General features: G+C 42.2%; 1 non-coding gene across 1 annotated transcript; it reads left to right on the top strand.

Annotated features, from left to right (window-relative positions):
* Window positions 1-4,927: 4,927 nt before the first annotated feature.
* LOC112393306 (U5 spliceosomal RNA) lies at window positions 4,928-5,043 on the top strand. Its single transcript, XR_003001881.1, has one exon. It is a non-coding gene; the product is annotated as a U5 spliceosomal RNA (small nuclear RNA).
* The last annotated feature ends 640 nt before the right edge of the window (window positions 5,044-5,683 follow it).

Raw genomic sequence — 5,683 nt, forward strand, 5'->3', positions numbered from 1 at the left:
AATAAATTTTTTTTAAAGTGTCCGGGAGTTAATGCCCTCAAAAGCAGCCCTTGACCAGTGACTGAAGGGGATTGGTGGATAAATACCCCAACTCCCTCACCCCTCAGGCAGGACCATCTGAGGCACATCCTATACTGAGTTCCATTGCTCCCCAGTGGAATCAAGCTCCAGCTGCCCACATTGGTAAATATCTTGATAACACACCCCTTATGGCCTTCTTTTACCTCCCTGTCTCACTTTTCTACTCGCTTCTAGAGTTTCCCAGGATCACCTCCCAAATAAATGACTTGCCCTGGACTCCTTGTATCAGGGTCTGCCCTTGGGGAAACGCAAACTAAGACAGACCATGTCTCCCAGCACCATGCTATATACACAGATTATGCCTTTAAAAAATGACAGTAAGCAAATGGACAAAACAGAATGATCTAACATGGATTTGTAACAGAACTGAGAGGAAGATGAATGCGTGATTTTAGAACAGCCTGTCTCCTCTCTCTGGCTCTGTTTTCTTTCATCTTACTGCTCACTCATTTGCCCAAACCCTCCAATCTAGCAGTCTGCTCTGTTTGAGGTGTCATAGACATTCATGTGCATTCTCACCTCCGTGCTCTTCGTGCATGCCATTCTCCTAACCCAGAATGACCTCTCCACACCTCCTCAACTTGTTCCAACTGCCCCAGTCCTTCAAGACCTGTCTCAAGCTTTGCTGCTTCCACAACACCTCTTGCATCACCGCTAAGAGAATTACAGCACTCCCAGCCTGTAATTCGCAACTTGCTGTTTAATCATATGTTTTGTGTTGTCTCTAACTATCACACACATGGCCATCTTGTCTTCCTAATTGAACTGGACTTTCCTTGGGAATAATAATCACATCTTGTACCTCTCTAGTCCTCCCAGGGCCTAAAATAGTGTGGCAGATACAATTAGTTGCCAATGTATGATTTATACATTTAAGCAATAAAACACAAACGTGTATGACCAATAGTAATGAATCATCTTTAATGGACTTCAGAAAGGCCTCTTTCGTCTCGTGCAAACTGCCTGGCAGATGAAGTTATCTGGAGCATCCTTCTTGGTGATCCTTTCCAGGGATTCAAAAAAAGACAACAGGCCACAGAACACCTTGGTTTATACCCACAACTTCCCCTCACTGGTTTAAAGACATCATAAAAGATAATGCATCTTGCTCATAAATAAAAAGTACTTAAATGCAATTTTGGCAAAATGTGTTCCGGGGTAATTAAAGTTTTTTTTTTTTTCTTTGTGACTGTTGCTGTTATAAATAGACAATCATAAAAAAAAATCAAAAAGGGAAACCTTTTAAAGGCTTACTTCAGGACCTGATACCCTCCCCACTTTATTTTTCTTAGCCCTAATGCCAAAGGAAAACAAACACTTATCAGTGTGCTAATGGTGTTTATTCCCCCATCTGCTTTGGAAGGGCGGCAGTGTGCCAAGTCCTGAGACAGTCCACCGAAGCACCAAGGGAACAGAGGTCAACTCCATTGTCAACTGTACCCCACCACTTATACTTTGAAGTCCATGGAAACATTCAGGATCCTGAATTTCTTTTCCCCAGCTCTGTGCCTTTGTAATATCTAGACAGTTTTTCCCAGGCCTGGTGGAGATTAGGCCCCTTCCAATGTGCCTGTGAAATCATGACTACCTTTATGCCCCTCTAAAAACAGCCTCATTGAAGATAGTAAAGAAAAAGCAGAATGCCTCTTTGTTTCTGCTTTTTTCAGAATTCTGACTCCCAACTGCTCTGCTGGAGCTGCCCTCCAGGGATGCTTTCAGCCATGAAGCTGGAGCCACACCTGTCCCCACACCTTTTTTACACCATCTCTCACTACGTTGTACCCAGCAGCTGCTTGGGAGCAGCAGAGAAGGACTGTACTTGTGCTTTTCATCTTCTGGCAAGTCATCCCTTACCCAAGCAAAATTCAACCGTCCTGTTCAGATAGGAGGTCCCTGAAAGATCCCAGGAGAAGAAATGAGCATTTCCTGCTATTTTTCTCTCTCCCTTCCAAGCAGCAAAGCATACAGAGGAAGTAGCTCTACTTTCTCCTCTCCTTTCTCCAAGTCTTGGCATTTTTGGCACCTACACTGGAACACATGCCCAAAGCAATCTCATCTGCAGCAAGGTTATCCTTCGGTGGTGACGTCATTCTTAATGCGCCTCCATGTATTAGCTGCCCCGGTGCCTCCCACGATCCACTGCAATGAAACCTCCCTAATCTTGACAACGGATGTCTTTACAATCACTCCAACAAACAGTAATTATGAAATGGAATCTATTATCCTTTTAGACTGAGTTCAACTCATCTGTAAGCGGCTCTCGGTGAGCGGGGCAGACTTGGTGCCAGCCTCTGCTTTTGCTGAAATCCCCTCAACACACAGAGTAGTAAAAGGGTAAGGTTGGGTAGGTTTTAGTTATAATCATCACTCTCATTTGCACAGAACTTTTTTTTTTAGTAACCTTCATGTCCATTATTTTATTTGATTCTCAAAGGAGTAGGTAGGACAGCTTAGTAGTTAGGAATGCTGGCTGCAGATGCCTGAGTTTGAATCCTGGCTGGAAACTTACTGGCTTTGTGATACTGAGCAAATCACCATGCCTCTACTTTCTTATCTGCAAAATGGGGATGGTAAGCATACACACCTCATAGAGGTAAATATATCTATATATCTATATATCTATAGATATAGATATATATAGAGTGACATGTGGAACTATGCCTGGCACATAGTGAATGCTAAACAAATTGTTATTATTATTTTCTTATTTAAATATTACAGCTGATGTCATAAAGACTCGTCAGATTCCATGCCTGGCCTAAGCAATTCCTTAAGCGAGGAGGTCAGGTATTGTCTTAGTTTGGGTTCTCTCAGAAACAGACCATGAGAAACTTATTTGCATGCAAATACACGGGAGGTGAAGAACCAGCAGAAGCAGGAAAGTGAAGGAAGCAATGAAGGGTGTGCTATGAGCAGGTTACCACTGTGGTCAACCAGGCACAATCCCACCAGGGTCCCTGTGAGTGACTTTCTAGAACACACAACACACCTCAGAACTGTCCCTCTGAGGGAGGATGCAGCTGGGGAGTTCATCAGCTAACTCCATCCCTCATTGTCAAGGGTGATTCTGGGGCTATGACCCTGCAGTGAAGACTTCCAGCCTGTCCCATGCCTAGGAGAAGCAGCCTTGCAGGACCAGATGCACTCAGGCTTAGAGCGCATATACTAGAGCCATCTGCAAGTGACCTCCTGGCTTGGGCAAAGGAATATGAGCCGGGCAGGGACATAGGTGACTACAGGGATACAATGCAAGTCTTAGAGTACTTTGACTCTCTTGTGCATCCAGAAAGAACCAAAGCCAAATGAACTCAGCCAAGAACATCTCCTGAATTATCTTCTGGAGAAGGATACGGTGTGATCTTTCCTGGTAACTCAACCCAAAGCTTATCAAACTCTACAACATCCTTACATAATATCAAAATTCCCTTTTGGTGAGTCTTTTCTTCTACATTTCTTTTCAACAGGGAGAGAGAGTAAGGTTGACAATATATTTTATTCGGTAAGACACAAAGAGAAGCCATGATATTGCTTCAGAGCCTGCTAGGTATGTGGAAAAGAAAATGTTCTCTGAGATGAAATGCTCTACTGTGAAAATGTGATAACCTATTTGAAAATGACTATCTTCAAACAGGTTGATTCCTCTGCCCAGGAGTAGTGCCACAAATATGCTTTCTGGGTCATAGTTTCGGAAAAAGTAAAGTTTGCAGTAACTATTGTCAAGTTGACACGTTTATGCTTGAAAGATATAATGCACACCTGAGCCCCCCAAGGCAAGTCTCAAGTCAAGTTCTTTAACTTCATCAAATACCCTCCCTTTGCTCCCCTTCATCCCTCCAGGCAGGGCTTTCATTTCATCATATTACCCTTCTTCCCGAAGGAAAGAAATCCAAAATCAATTTATAAAAGCAAAAACTTTCATCCACCATCCATTTCTAAAGAAAGAAAGAATACTGAAGCAAAACACACTTATCACAATCACTCTCTTGGATTTCTAAAGCCAAACCCTCTAAATGTGGAAATGATATAGTCAGTGATGAGGACATGGTAGATTCTGGCTTTTATTTAGAAGGTCGGTTAAGCCCATTTCCAAATAGGCATCTTGGTGTCTTTATATGCAGAGGGCTTGTTTTCTCTATATTTGGGCAAAGCCCTTTGGAGTAACTGAAAACCACCACCTCTGAGGATGAACTGTGATGTAGACCAGAGAAATCTTAGTTGAGGTAACTGAGGCCAGAGATCCACAATGAAACTGTACTGTACTGCTTCATTTTTCAAACTTACACATTTTCCTAAACCCTTTTCGGTGGGTGATTTATGTTCAGTTGATTTTGCTACAGGCCTGGAATGTTTACACAAAGGCTTAATAGACATTTACTTTGGAAGTTACATTGTGAGATAGAATCAAGAAATTGGCCCATTGCCGGAGTCAGAATGGGAGGCCACCTGGAAGTTAATGATCACTTTGTAAAGACCAGAGGCATGTAACAGAAGGTTCCAGAAGAGTGAAGACTTCATGTAATAACCACATTGCACTCAGACATACACCACTGGAATGACTGAGGAGAAACCCAAGTTCCATAGAGGCATCCACAGATAGAAATATCCAGGATTACAATCACTGGACACCTTAATACTTTAATATCATATTTTGTAATGCATCTTACAGTTTATATATGCTTTTATGTAACATCTAAATTAATGCTCTCCAAAAGATACCGTAACCCCAAATGCCAAATAGTCTGCCTTAAGTATTTGATTCATGCAGAATTTACCTTTGAGGCACATAAAAAAGAATTATGGCCCTCACTTTACAGATGTGGAAACTGAGATTCAGAAAGCCACTTGCATACTCTGGTTTCTCTTCAGTTCGTATAACTCTTTCACCTTTTACTAAAGATTTCCGTGGAGAGAAACAATTCTGAGTCTTTACCCAATCTTTTGAGGCCTTGCTCTTGCAAGGCTTACAAATGTGTACGAAAAGCAGACAGTCATTTACCTCATTAAGGCACCTTGCTGTTGCTAATTTCCTCCACTCACTTGAAGTGCTTATCTTCAGAATACCTAATCTTTCATACGTGCATTCTCACTTTATGATCTTTGTTCTTTTCCCCTGGTGTTTTTTCCTCTTGTCCTGCCTTGGCATCCTGGAATTCCCTGGCTGTCCAGTGGTTAGGACTCGGTGCTTTCACTGCCGTGGCCTGGGTTCAATCCCTGGTTGGGGACTAAAATCCTACAAGTCATGCAGCGCAGCCAAAAAAAAAAGAAAGCCACTTTCTCTAGATTACAAGATGTCTAACTGGTAAAAATCACAGTCCCTTAGTAACATCACCGTGTTTCCATAGCTCTTTTGATTAAGCTATTAGTTTTTTCTATGATTCAACCAAGCCCACATACAGCATTCACATTACTGGGCTGAGCATACAGAGGATAAAAGTAATATGTATGAAGTTGAAGGACAGGAAGAACTACTGCATAGGTTTAGAAGTCAGAACAGTGGCTCCCTCTGGTTTAAGAGGGGTAGGTATTGATAGGAACGGGTGAACTTTATGGAGGAATAGAAATGTTCTCTATCTTGATCCAGGTGGTGGTTAGACAGGTATAT

The sequence above is a fragment of the Neophocaena asiaeorientalis genome, unplaced genomic scaffold, assembly GCF_003031525.2.
Source record: "Neophocaena asiaeorientalis asiaeorientalis breed wild unplaced genomic scaffold, Neophocaena_asiaeorientalis_V1.1 scaffold64, whole genome shotgun sequence".
NCBI lineage: Eukaryota > Metazoa > Chordata > Mammalia > Artiodactyla > Phocoenidae > Neophocaena > Neophocaena asiaeorientalis.